This window comes from Ornithodoros turicata, chromosome 2 (genome assembly GCF_037126465.1).
Source record: "Ornithodoros turicata isolate Travis chromosome 2, ASM3712646v1, whole genome shotgun sequence".
Lineage (NCBI taxonomy): Eukaryota > Metazoa > Arthropoda > Arachnida > Ixodida > Argasidae > Ornithodoros > Ornithodoros turicata.
This window is the reverse complement of record NC_088202.1, coordinates 6725886-6740018: the sequence shown is the minus strand read 5'-3', so window position 1 is coordinate 6740018 and position 14133 is coordinate 6725886. Positions and strand designations below refer to the sequence as shown.

At 45.6% G+C, this 14133-nt stretch overlaps 1 long non-coding RNA gene across 1 annotated transcript; it reads right to left on the bottom strand.

Moving 5' to 3' along the window:
- Positions 1–1326: 1326 nt before the first annotated feature.
- LOC135383049 (uncharacterized) lies at positions 1327–2197 on the bottom strand. Its single transcript, XR_010419632.1, has 5 exons — positions 2106–2197; positions 2010–2034; positions 1902–1944; positions 1782–1833; positions 1327–1723 (listed from the first exon to the last, which is right to left on the bottom strand). It is a non-coding gene; the product is annotated as an uncharacterized LOC135383049 (long non-coding RNA).
- Positions 2198–14133: the final 11936 nt, after the last annotated feature.

Genomic DNA, 14133 nt, shown 5'->3' with positions numbered 1-14133 from the left:
CATGGGTGTGAATGGCGAAAGTGTGGAACAGAAAGACCGCCACTGTTGCCGAGATAAACTTTGTAGGTGACGCCGTATTATACGCTGCAGCCGGCATGATTCCCGATAGCCGTCTGGGTTTCCGGATCGTCGGAATCTCCTTTCCGCTCTGCGTCGAATAGCACGCAGACTTTCATATTCCGCATCTACGCGTGTGTAGGTATCAAGAACCGTGATAGCTTTCGATGCAGAATTGATGTCACGAAGATGTCACGAGCTGATTGGAATTTATAACGCGACCAGTCCGTTACATTCACGCGTCGTCATTTTTTCAGTGACCCACTGGTCACTGAAAAACCCAGTCACTCAGTCACACTGGTCACTCCCCAATGAGTCAGTATGCGTGCCCCACTCAATACGCTGAGCTATTTCAGTGGAGCACAGGGTGACATCTATACAGCTGTGGCAACGCAGGCCGCGAAAAAACGTTGATGACCCGTCGTTGAGAACAGTGAGGCCAAGGTCAGTCACTACACTTTCAAATATTCTCCCACGAGCGTCAGTGTGCTGGCTGCCCCACAGTACACTCTGGGCGTTCATATCCCCGCAGACAATGACCGGTGCAGGAACGCCAGCAAATAGGCCTCTGACCTATTCCTCGGTAACTCTTACGTTCGACGCTACATACGCAGTGGTCACAGTAATATAGGTGCTCTTGAGTCGAACACGGCACGTGACGTATTCGAAATTTTCATTTGTCGACACCCGTATCAGGGCACACGGTATGTCCTTTCTTAAGCACAACATGGCTCTGCTCTGACTATTCCCTTATGAAAATGGGTGTTTAGTTTCTGTTTACTTTCTACAGACCAAGGTCAACATGGAAAACAAACATTCTTCAGAGTTTGTGTTGCTTTCATGTTTACATCATATGTTTACTTCTTGTTGACTTATGGCCCTCAACTTTCTGTAGACATTTGGCTACAGAATAGCTGTGGAATTTTTTGTTCTCTTTCTGTGTACTGTCAACATAATTCTGGTAACACCATCCCGCGTATGATGTGAAGACTTTTTGTAGACTTCCTGTGACTCCACTCTCTTAGAAATGAACTTCACCGCATAGCACACTCCTGGCCAATCATCATCTCGAATATCGTTATCTGCCTGAAAACGGGAGGTGTACGCCATTTTTGTGACAATTATGAACAGCGTAAGTATCACAAAAAAGCCGTGCGCCTACCGTTTTGAACAAATCAGGTCACATAGCGATATCAGTAGAGTTGATGGTCGGCTAGGAGCATGCTATGCGGTGAAGTTCATTTTTAAGAATGCATATGTTCACTTACTCGCAACACGCATAAAATACACGAAATGAAGTACTGCAAAATTATATATGTATCTACTTTATTCCGAAAATGCATACCTTGAAAGTGGTATCCAGTGTCAACACAATCATACAAAACATCCGCGCACACAGTAGTTACGTATTTCACACGTACACATCCTTCGTGCCACATAGTGTCGCGTCGCACAATTGACAGTCAATGATCTGCTGTTCTTCTGGCGACCCAAGGTGAAACAGCTAGAATTTCGGCGCCAGCGACGTCTCTGAAGGATATGTGTCTGAAATAGGGCGTGCAATCGCAAATTAGTAACGTTCAAACACAAGTGAGTAAAACTGAGTAATACGGTCATAGCAACAACAAAGTTGGTTCACCCAGCTTAGTGTTCAACAAAGTAGAGCCTGCAAGAAGGAAAATGAAATTAGGAGAATCAACACCAGCCACGAAGTGTACACTTACCTGACGGGACGCAACACTGCAGCCGCTGCTCCGAACAAACAACAATAAGAACCTACAGCACAACAGTCATGGTGTGAATACATGCGAAGCTTAATCACACACTCCGATCACACAGCTTACCTATTACGACGCAAAATCATATCCTCCTTCCTTCTTTCATGGCCTCCAACAACGAGAATGAAATTAGCAGAAGCAACACCGGCCACGAACTGATACTTGTACACTTACCTGACGGGACGCAACACTGCAGCCGCTGCTCCAAACAAACAACAAAAGCCAACAGTCATGGTGTGAATACAAGTGAAGCTTAATCACACAGCTTACCCCATACGACGCAAAATCACGGCCTCCTTTGTTCACAAATGGACGAGCGAGCGCGGAGACCGTTCAAACGTCTTGCAACAGTTCCAACGACATTCCGATGATGCTAATGGCGATGACTCCTTCGTAACGAGGCGAGGGGCGAGGGTGAAGCACGGCGGCGCAGAGTCAAAATGTGGAGCAAACTTGTCGCATGCGCATGATCCTCATGTGGTCGTATAAGTTGGAAATATATTGCATAATAAACTGAAATATAAATAATACGAGGAAGAGCCTTCCCAAAGCCAACGAAAATGTATTTAGAGCTTTAGTGTGCAGCTAAAATGTGGCAAAGTGTCATTTAAGCTACATTTGATCATAAGTTCAGATTCAAATACCGCTTTGTTTAGTGGAAAGACGGTAACACTGATCTGTCTACCTCCCGGGTGTTTTTTTTTTTTTTTTTGAACTCACCCTGAAATTGCTAATATTAACCATACAGCCTGTCTCCCAATGAATAGATTCACAAATATGCCTCTATACATATATACCGCCACCCCCCACCCCGTTAGGAAATGCTCGGTACCCCCAGAGGTCGACCTCTGGGACATTACTGGCCGATAATGCAGTCATTAATAATACAAAATACATCTATAAAATAAAACGGTCGAAATAAATACTCATTACACAGGTGCACAGAAAGTCCACAAAGCGTCAACAACGACACCTATGTACATTGTCCACACAAGGTACACATAAGGTATTTCAAAACACTGTCAACATGATGTCAACAGCAATTCCTGTTGACTTGATCAACAAGAAGTCGAAGTCAACACACTGTCAAGACAGGAAACAAGAAGTCCACAAGAAGTCTGCAGAAAGACAAAATGCATTTTCATAAGGGTTGGGTCGATGGGAGAAGTGCACTTCGTATCCTGACAGTTTGAAGGTGTCATCGACTCTAGGTTCACTCGAGGCCGATATTGGGAAACGATGACGGAAAATGAAGTTGCGAAAATCTCCCATTTTCTGCTGTAGACTGTAACAATTCCATTGAAAGATAGTAGCAGACTTGATTGCTTTAGTCATGTGAAGGTTCATTCAGCCGTCGACGCAGGTGATCCTGGTGTAGGACTCTCTCCATTGCTAGTACAGCTTGTACCTCTGGAAGATCCCCGGAGGTCGGGTGGTCTCGTAGAATTGCGCGTAAGACAGCAAACAGCAAGGGCACGATAATATCTAGTACTTCTGATGACGATCTGCTACAGTTATCTTTTGCGGTTTGTCTAGGAGCCCGATCTAAGGACTCTTTCGACCTGGTATTGTACGTTGAGGTGGTCTTCCTGTCGGAGGGCTCAGGGAAGGACTCCTCGAGATGTTTCAAGCTTACGTGAGATTTAGAGGCAGCTACACTGGCGTATGTGTTAGATCCCTTGGACTTTGCTGATACTTTCTTCCTCGTTAAGTTTTGCTTTGGTGGCTTCCAGGTAGCGGGCTGGAGAACCTCTTGCTCGACGGCCCTCACGAATTCTGGGTTAGGTGGAGCCAATTTACTAGCGTTAGAGCGACCGATAGTCACTCTTTGCACCTGCGCGGCTGCAGCCGCTTTAGCTATTCGGCATGCACCGTAGGTTGCTGTATGTGCCAGACCGCAATTTGCGCACTTCGGCTCTCGCCTCGCAGAGCATACCTTATAATCATGCGGCCCCGAACAGATCTTGCACTGTTCTTCGTTCCTGCAGTGCCGAGCAATGTGTTCAAAACGTTGGCAGCGGAAACATTGGGTTGGGGTGCCACATATTCATTAACCGCATAACTGGTGAAACCCAGCCTTACTTCCGCTGGAAAGGGTTGTCCTGGTTGGAACGTAAGGCTTACGCTGTCTTTTTCTAGAGGGCTAGATGTGCCGTCGTCAGCTCGGATGAATACGACTTCTCGCTTCACGGTTATGATGCCGTACGAGCTCAAATAAGCTTTTAGTCGCTCTTCGGAGTACTGCATGGACACTTTACATATTCTCCCCATAGTCTGAAGATATGATGATGGCACAAACGTTTCGACTGCGACTGTGGCAACTTTGTCAATTTGGAGCAAGCTTGTGGCTGATGCTTCAGTTGCGACATTATTAACTAAGCTTTCATCTTTGTTAACTCTGTGAGAAATTATTTCTCCTGAGTTCCTTTCATGATATCCTTTGCAATCGTATTGGGGTCCACATCCCAAAACGACTGGGCTGGGTCTTTTGGTTTAAAGACCAGAGGAATGCCCGTGGGACGGTTCTTCTTGTATGATACCACCTGGAACGGTGTTGGGTCGTCGTCGATTTCAAAGATCACTACTGTATCGTCAGAATCCAGGTTCGGGTCTTCGTGATTATGATTCTGCCTCTCGAACTCATCATTTTCATCACGAGGTCGTTTTGTGGGGGGTTCAGAGTGCCTAGGATGAGCAGCACTTCTGTCAGGCGGCTGTATTGATGTTGTATGCTGGGAGTGTTGGCCGTCCATTGTTGCTCTAGCGACCCGAGCCCGAAGCCCGAGCGAAGGGGCCCGAGGTGTGACTCGGTGTGATGGATTGAGGTGCAAAGCTTGCCTTTCGTAAGAATCGTTGCAGAAAATTCCGTAGCTCGATAGACACACGTCCGCTTCACGATATGTGATTGCTTACATGTGGTATGCCGCTTTGCATATGCCCTGGAGAGAAGTCCCACGGTTTCGGTCAAACGCCACAGAAACCTATGTCGTGCATCATCCAGTCTTGTTTACCTCTCTTCACCCACTGTACACATTAAGCTTTGAACCCAATGCGATCGATCAAATAAAAGGTTATTCCTCTTGAGGTATATTTCTTTTGCATGAGATAGTATTGGTATAATATGATAATGCTCATGCTGGTGCGTCTCCAGTCGCGACTGCGGGGATCCGTGGGGGCTGGCATTGACTCGTTACTTGGCTCATGACTGGACAAGTGGACATCATGGAAGCTACAAATCAGCAGGAGCCTAAGCCAGCCAAGCAGCTATCCGAATGAGAAGACTTGTGACTGGATGGTGGAGGGAACTAATGACACATTCTGATTAGTCCTAGGCACAGTGTTGTGTGAAGTATCCCCGACAATGGGCTGTATGGGAAGCTGTCGGGGGCTGGTAGAAGTTGCATCAGAGAACGACAAGTATGCGAGCTAATGCAAGCTACCATATGCGAGCTATCGGAACAAATAAAACAATCCTATTGGCCGGACAAAAAGCATCCTCCTGGGTTTTCCTCAGACGCTATCAGAGGTATGTCGGCGCATTTCCCTTGGAAGTTGGACCAGGTCGCACATTCCCCCATGACGTTGCCCACCTCTGTGAGGCCGACAACGGCGAGCCCTTTCACCACCACCACCACAACCATCACCTGCATCTCGCTCGGAGCGGTAACGGCGAATGATGCAAAATAGCCACAAACAAGCAGATTAAAGGAACACTGAGGTGACCCTTTTTTTCTTCTCGTTTTTCGCTACAGAGCGTTCTCCAACGAATAAAATGAGTTCCTGCGAAAGAACGATGAGCGTAGGTGACAGAGCGAGCGCTAGGGCTCTGTTCCACACACCTTTGAGAAATTATTCTCCTTGAGAAAAGAGTGCACCGCAGAACGAGAGGATGTCGTGACGTATATTACTCCCCTCACGTGACCAGTGACGTACAGCGGCGCTGCTCAAGCATATTCAGGGTGTTTGCTCTAACGTGTCCAGAAATTATATTTAAAGCCAACGATAAAAGAAAAGCAAGTGGTACGTTTCTGCTACTTGAGTAAGAAACATGTACTGCTTCACGAGTAGCACCTGTTTCTTAGTCAAGTAGCTGAAAAGTAGCGCTCGTTTCTCTTTTATCGTTCGCTTTAAATAAAATTTCTGGACACGTTAGAGCAAACACCCTGTATAAGCAGCGCGTGAGCTCCGAAGAAAAAACGGTGAAGCAAGGCACGAAGCCTTCACAACGTCACGAGAGCATCGTTTCGGCCCTTTGCGACTACTTTCTCCTACTACTTTTTTTATTTTTTTAAGTTCGATTGCGCAGCTCTTTAACGCACCGCAGAGGGAAAATATTATGCATGGTGGCTCCTGGTGGACAGCTTGAAAGACGAGGCAGGATTTGAGCGATATTAAATGTCATCTCATTGCTCCTTTAAAGAGCAGCAGACATTCGCAAAACGACGACACGGTTGCTCGTTTCGTTATCATGAAAGAGTCGTTCAGCCGTCCCGGGTCGTTAGGTTGAGAGTGCAAAGCGATTAAGCCCTTGCGAGAGCCCTGCGGGCTCTAATCGGTATATAGGTTCCCGATAATCAAGAGGCTGTTCGTGCAGAGCAACACCGGAATTCCGTCATTTACTTCCGCTGAACGAGTGTTCAGTATGGCAAAAGATGCCCTGTCGCCCAGTCGGGTGTGTCGAACAGATGACCATTTTGAGCGTCAAAGGTCATGTATGGTGGAACAAACCTGTACATTTTGCCAATCAGTAGTGTTTCTTCGGGGATTTAGTGGCGCCGATTTGGGGGATATTCGGGCGGCTATTGCCTGCAGCAGAGATAGCAACAGGGAAGAAAACTCATGTGTGGCAGGGTTGAGGCGTATACCTTAAATACGTAATGGCATTACTTCGCAGAGTTTGGGAAGCACTGGCCTGTGTGATGGTGCGAATGATTCGCACTATTGATGTCAAGTTTTTTCTTTTTTCGAGAATACACGCTTCCTTTTGTTTTTCACTCAACTCCTCAAAGCGGAGGATGGAAGCTGACACTGCAAGTCGCCGGTGGTCACGGAACCTCAGGTTACCCTTTGTGCTGGTTCTACCTATAGTGTTGAACAGTGTTACCGGGAGTTTGACTGAGAACTTGCTAGACGGACTTCCCATATTTTCTACTACGTGCTTATTATGGAATCGCATATGTAGTGGGGCTAAATAAACAATTCGTGAAGTATGCTTGTGAGAGAATGCAACTAAACCAGTTTAATGTGTAATGCAGCCTCTCTCAGTAGTTTTACAATTGGAATTTCCTCCTTGTGTCACGTTATATATGATATACATATATATATATATATATATATATATATATATATAGGACAAATAGGTTAATATATCAGACGGCTACGATGTTGAATAAAAGTGAAATAATAAGACGTGGACTACAGATTACAGGAACGTTAACAAAAACTAATTTATTTAATGGGTAATTTAACACATAGATTAAAAAAAGAATGGTCGAGGTTTCGACAGTGGCACTGTCTTCGTCAGGACAAAAGAGGCACAAGAGCTGCATATTGCTTAAATAGGTTCCCTGAGTGACGTCGCAATCGGTGCAAGTTGCAGCGTGCAACGTAGCAGTTGTCCGTGAGTCATATTCTGGAACATTCCGCAAGGTCAAGTCCGGGTGGTGATGTTACCTTTCTTGGGGAGCCCGCTCAGGGTGAGCTGTACCAGTACCACTGATCTCTATGTATAAAGGCTGGATCGTGCATAGGAGAGGGGCTCGTGGGAGAGAGGTGCGGCAACCGGCCGCCATGTTAGAGGGCCCACTGACGCCGGCTGTTCCCATAGGAAACAATGGGAAGCGATTTGATTTGAGTATTTGAGTATTTATTGCGCTTTAAACGCTCCTCGTTGCTGAGTAGCACGCATCTTTCTTAGGAATCAGTGTGCTGACGTATTCCAAACGTGCTTCAGCTGCGTTCCTGTGGTGTTTAATGGTAATTGCCTTCTTTTTCTTCTCCACTGCGTGTATTCCGAATAGGGGGTCGTAACTGTCGTGCACAGGGCGCATACGCATGAAGGTGAATTTGTTGAATGTCAACCTATAAAATTAACTATTTTTACTCAGAAAGGTTTCACACTGTTTGTTATTGTAAGGTACTTCCGCTTTTATATTTTTCGTTTGTTTTCGTTTGTTGTTCGGTTTTCGTGAGGTGTTCCGCTGTTCTCGTTTGACTTTTTCCATTATCGTATTATGTTCTACGAGTGTCTCTATGTGTGTGCTGCAATAAGACTTCGATCGTTATTCTGAAGGGGCTCGTTATTTTATTCACCACATCACCACCAGCAATGCGGTGGAGTATAGACCCTGGCAATGAAACTCCCCATTCCTCATCTTAAAATAACGTTATTGTCACGAGTGCTTTGCAGTTGTTCAGCTGTCAGCGTATTTCATTACAGAAATTCGAAGCGCTGTGCACGAAGAGCATGCACATGCATGACTTATCACACACGCTGTAGGAGCAACTGCACATACGAGGTTAACACAGCAGTTTATTTACTTCCACCGTACCTCACAGATTAAAAGAACAGTGGAACAAATTGGCATATTGGCGTAGGTTCTGCATGTGGTTCTTCGGCACAGCTGAGCGACTGTGAAGGGAACCTGAAAGCACAAGCGCATTGTTTATAGAAAATACATGGTCTTGAGATTTATAGGAGCAGCCACACATACTTTCTTAGTACGCAATGGCACCAGCGAAGTAGCAATGCAAACAAGTCCGAGTTGTCAGATGCACGCGATACGAATAAACAGATTTTTCTTCAAAATAAAGAGCTTACCTGTGAAAAATTCTCCCTCTTTCTCTGTCCGCGTGCAGTGTACTCAAAGCTGCAACAAACTGGCATGACATGACCTTTAATTTAAAGGATATTTTTTTTTTTAAAATACGGGAAGTACCGCTTGAACTTAATGGAGACGACAGGATGCGATGGGCCCACCAATATGGCGGCCGGTGACCACGCTGTGGAGCACCCTATGCGCGATCCAGCCTGTACTATAGAGATCAGTGAGCTGTACTGAGGACATAGCTGAAAAGAAAGAAAAAAGAGGAAAATAAAAGGAAAAAATGGGAAAGTATACCCCATCTAGGCGACCAGATTCCTTACTGTTGAAAGTACACCGGGATCTTCGTTAATGATTGATTGGAATTTGTAAATGAGGTAAGACTCGCGTTGTTCCCTGCCTCTATCGGAGCTAAAGTTTGATTGAAGAGTAAAAAGGGCGACGTCATTTATTGAATGACCAGGCTGGTTGAAATGACGAGAAACAGGAAGATTTGGCTTTTTATTAACGTCCGACCGGTGGTTGTTGAACCTGATCCGAAAATATGTTTTGGTTTGACCTACCTATTGTGCTTGACACGCGTTGCACTGAATGACATAAATGACGTTGGATGCATTTACAGTCAAAGTCACCATGAATTTTCACGAAGAAGCTAGAATTTGTGCTGTTAAGCACGTGGGCACTTCGCATTAGTTTGCATATTTGACATCTGCGGCCATTGCACGGATGGCAGCCTGCCGTCGGACTTGTTGGTCGGTTGACTTTGGAGCTGACTATATTATCGTGGAGCTTTTGCGTGCGCCTGTAGGTCACACCTGGGGGTTCCGGGAAGATTTGTCGCATGCGCTCTGACTTACGAAGAATACTGTGGTGGCGATTAAGTATACTGTTGATGTTCCAAACATTATTGTTGAACGTTACAACGAGGTTAACGGAACCATTGTGTGATTTGCGGTTGCGGTTTTGGAACAGAGCATTGCGATCTGCCCTGCGGGCCTTCGTTATTGCGTCCTCAACTAAACTGGGTGGGAATTGGCGACTGATGAATGTTTGCTTGAGTTGATTCGAATTTCTATCCAGATCACTGTCGCTGGAACAGATGCGTCTATAACGAAGTGCTTGGCTCTAGGGGATAGCAAGTTTAGTGTGCCGCTGGTGGCAACTCTTGAAAGCTAGGTACTGCTGGGAGTCCGTAGGTTTATGGAACAGGTCCGTATTAGGACCCCGTCCGTTAACTTTACCTGGACGTCCAGGAAGTTAGCTGTTAGAGCTGAGTAAGAATGGGTGAATTTGATAGACGGATGTGCTTGGTTAAAATTGCTAATGAGTATATTCAGGTCGTCCTCCGAATACGGCCAAACCATAAAGATATTGTCCAGAAAACGCTTGTACAACGTTGGCTTTTTCTCGCATTGGAACAGAAATGCCTCCTCCAGATCACCCATAAAGATGTTTGTATAATTTGGTGCCATCTTAGTGCCCATAGCCGTGCCACTGACATGCAATAATGTTTACCATCAAATTCAAAGTTGTTATTTTTCAGATTAAGGTTAAGAAACATGAATAGAACACAAGGATCGTATGAGTTGTGAGAATATTTTAAAAACGCCCTTTGAGCTGTAGCAATGCCATCTTCGGGGAGGTGTCGGTATAGAGAGAAGAAACGTCTAGCGTGACCAGCAAACTTGAGGTCGGAGGTTGACACTGACTTAATATTTCCTGGAAGTGATTTGTATCTTTAATGTAGGATGGAAGTTTTGGGGGTATATCTTGAAGAAGATAATCTACAAAGCTGGAAATATTTTCGGTAGCCAAGAGCAGCATTCAGGGACACCCCCTCTGAAACCCGGCTTGACCTGATAGCAGAGGACTACGCAAGGAAGCTAAGTTTACAGGGTGGTGCGTGAGTACGTGAGGAGGAACAGATCTGGGCAGGGAGAGGAGGACATATCTGAGGCGAACAATTCCCTTTTCGCGCCCCGACCTGATAACAACACCGATAACACGCCCGGGAGCATTCGCATAAGATAAAGAATAAGACGTGATGTATAACTGTGGGAACGAGCATGAGACTTTCCAGATATCGGGAGATTGCCGGATGAAATTGGCAGGTTGGCGCCTGTGATAGCCTTCTGGACGACAAATTCACTAAATGCGAGTTCTAAGAGTGCAGCAAGGACAGCAGCTACGGTCCGCAGACGATACACAGACTACGTAATTTTCTGATGATACCACCAGTATCAAATTGGTATCAAGAGTTATTACGAGCTAAAATAGAGGAAACTGACAAATTGGTGCCAGTGAGTGCGTCTTGGGCGACGATTTGGCAAAATGTCTGAAGTATATAGATTGGGCTGGTTGGTGTAAATCCACAAGCGACCAAAGAACAAACACGAAACAACAACAGAGCGACTTGTGTCTGATCTTGTCTCCTGTTTGTTCTTTGGTCGCTTGAAAATGAATGATTTGACCAAACGCTACTTCGTGGGCTCTGGCAAGGGAACCAGGTATAGGCCGCGGACTCATAGCTATTAAGCATGGATACACAGACTACGTAATTAGGTGATGACATCTTCGATATCACGTTTATATCCAGAGTTATTACTAAATGAAATGGAAGATACGGACAGTTTGGCGTCTGCGAGTGCTGTGGCGATGCGAGTGGCAATAGTTTGATCAAACGCGACTTCTTTGGACCAGATATTTTGGAGCAGAACTAAATACCAGATTTGGAGATAACGCTAAACAACTGCTACGCGCCCTCGAGTACATTATTTCTCGCTTAAGATGAAGTAATGCTTAGATCAGGGCAATCAGGGCTCTCACACACGCGGGCCGCATGTGCATGGCTTGCAGTCAGCTATTCTGTGTCCCGAGGGCTCTTGACCACTAAATAGAATAAAGCTGCCCCCCCCCCCCCCCCACACACACACGCGCGCACACCAATAATGAAGAATTCGGAATGAAACCAGGTTTTCAGGCATTGTTTTTACCCTTGCTCGATGTAGTGTTGCTCCTGTCGACGTTAGGAAGGACATTCACATTCGAGCAGTTCTTGTGACTCATAAACCTCAGCTAGTAGTTATAGCGATTAGCGATCTGGTTAATTATTACACTAAGTTTATGGGCTTACAGCATAGCAGCAGCCTCTCCGGATATCATGCTCGAAAAACTGTATACTGAGCAGAGAGAGGCGCAGTGAAAAAAAAAAGAAAAAAAAATAGATGGAGTAGTTATGTTCGAGGGTCATTGTGTGAATATTTTTAATTATTTCTCTTTCCCTGATTTCCTTTTTCTTTTTCACGTTGAAAATGCAAGCAAAATCAGCAATACAGTGTGTAAACCGAGAATGTCAGTGCTCCTGAACGTTGGGATAATCGTTCGTGAAGAACTATGTACGAAGAACTTGCAACGCCTTTCAAATTTTCAATGTATCATTTGGAAAAGAAGCTCATTTGTCTCTGCTGGTGTGTCAAGTGAAGTTTCTCATTGACGAATTGTATATGCGAATGCCTAATAACTATACCGCTCAGCTGTTTACGCTGAGGTACTTTGCTATAATTGCGGTCCTTTCCAGGGTGATTACCCCCAGCCCCCAGGGAGGTGTACACTCCCCTGAATTTTTCCAACCACTCCTGTAATTCGTGAGATTTCCCGATACACCTTGGCCACCAATGCATATACGCATAGATATGTATCCATATAGATATACCACACTGTGGTTCTCTCCACTCGAAATCACGCAGACATCTTATCACGCCGGGTACCGCATCTTAGCTTCTATGCGCATTGATGATAGTGCCAGCCGCAACAACAATGACAAAGAAGAAATTGTCGTTCCTCTTCGCTGCTGATACGAGTTGCGCAACGGACCAAAGGCTGATACCTTCCGTTTGAATTCAGCGAGAGAGCCGCGACGGCAAGGAAAAAAACTTGCCAAGATACGGGGCACAAAAGTGAACTTGCTCAGCAAATCGCCGGCAGTCCGAACATTTACACGGCAACAGACACCTACGAGCACTGGTGCTAAAGTCTGAGGAAAAGACATCATAGATGAAAATACATATCCATTACAACAACAACAACAAATAGTTCATGACTATGGCCTGAGGTGGTTCACCGCTTGAGAACATATCCGTTACGAAGCCGTTTGAATTTCACTGTTCATGGTAATCAACCAATTTTTCTCGAAGTGCAGCACGCATAAACAAGTCCATGGTATGCTTACACCTCGACCTGCAAGAAATGACCCACAGTGACCCTAGAAGTCTGCCCAGGACGCACATTTCCCCAGGGCGTCAGTCGTGACGTTGCCCATATACGTGAGGCCGACAACGGCAAGCCCTTTCACCATCACCACCACCACCACAGTATCCTTCTGAAACATTGCATCACTTGCCAACTTCTTTGAGAAAAGTAAAAAGTAACCTTTCTGCAACCCCGATGATGGCAGAGGCATCCATGGAATACACCACAAAGAGTCACTGGTGTATTCTGCATAGCGAAGCCATTATCAACGACTTATACTAGGCCCTTGTACTGGGATTTTGACAGTGGTGACCGCAAAATTTGGAAGACGCGCCGGCAGAGCCCTCTAAAACGGGCAAAACCCTTTGTATCATGGTGTCAAAGGCATATTCGAGACGGCTTATGCTATTGCCCTTCCCACTGGGATTGTAACGGAGGCGACCGCAAAATCCGTAAAAGACCGCAGCAGAGCCCTTTAGAACGGGCAAAACCTCTTTAATCATGGTTCCAAACAGATATTATCAACGGCTTATGATGCTCTTCTACAGGGATTGCAACAGAAGCGACCACCAAATGCGGAAAAGGCAGCAACAGAGTGCTTTAAAACGTACGAAACCCCTTGTATCATGGTACCAAAGGCATATTAATGACGGCTTACGCTGTGCATTTCTACCGGAATTGCGCAAGAGGAGACCGCATAATTTGGATACGGCAGCAGCAAGGCCTTATAAAACGGGCGAAACTCACTGTATCATGGAGCGAAAGAAAGAAAGAAAGTTACCAGTGTCTTGTGCAATCCTATTCTGCTGGAGTTATAACACAGGCGATCACCAAATTCGGCAAACGTGGCAGCAGAGCCCTCTTAAACGAGCAAAACCCCTTGTGTCATGCTGTCACAGTCATATTATCAACAACTTATACTATGTCATTCTACCGAGATCATAACACAGGCGACCGCAAATATCGGGAAAAGGATGCAGCATAGCCCTTCAGCACGGGCGAGACCCCTTGTATCATGCTGCCGATGACATGTCATCAATGGCTTGTGCAATGCCGTTCTATTGGGATTGTAACAGAGACTACCGCAAAATACGGAAAATGCGGCAGCAGAGCCCTTTAAAACGGTCGATACCCCTTGTATCATAGTTCCAAAGTCATATAAGTATTCGCAACGGGTTATGCATGCTATTGCCGTTCTACTGGAATTATAACGGATGCGGCCGCAA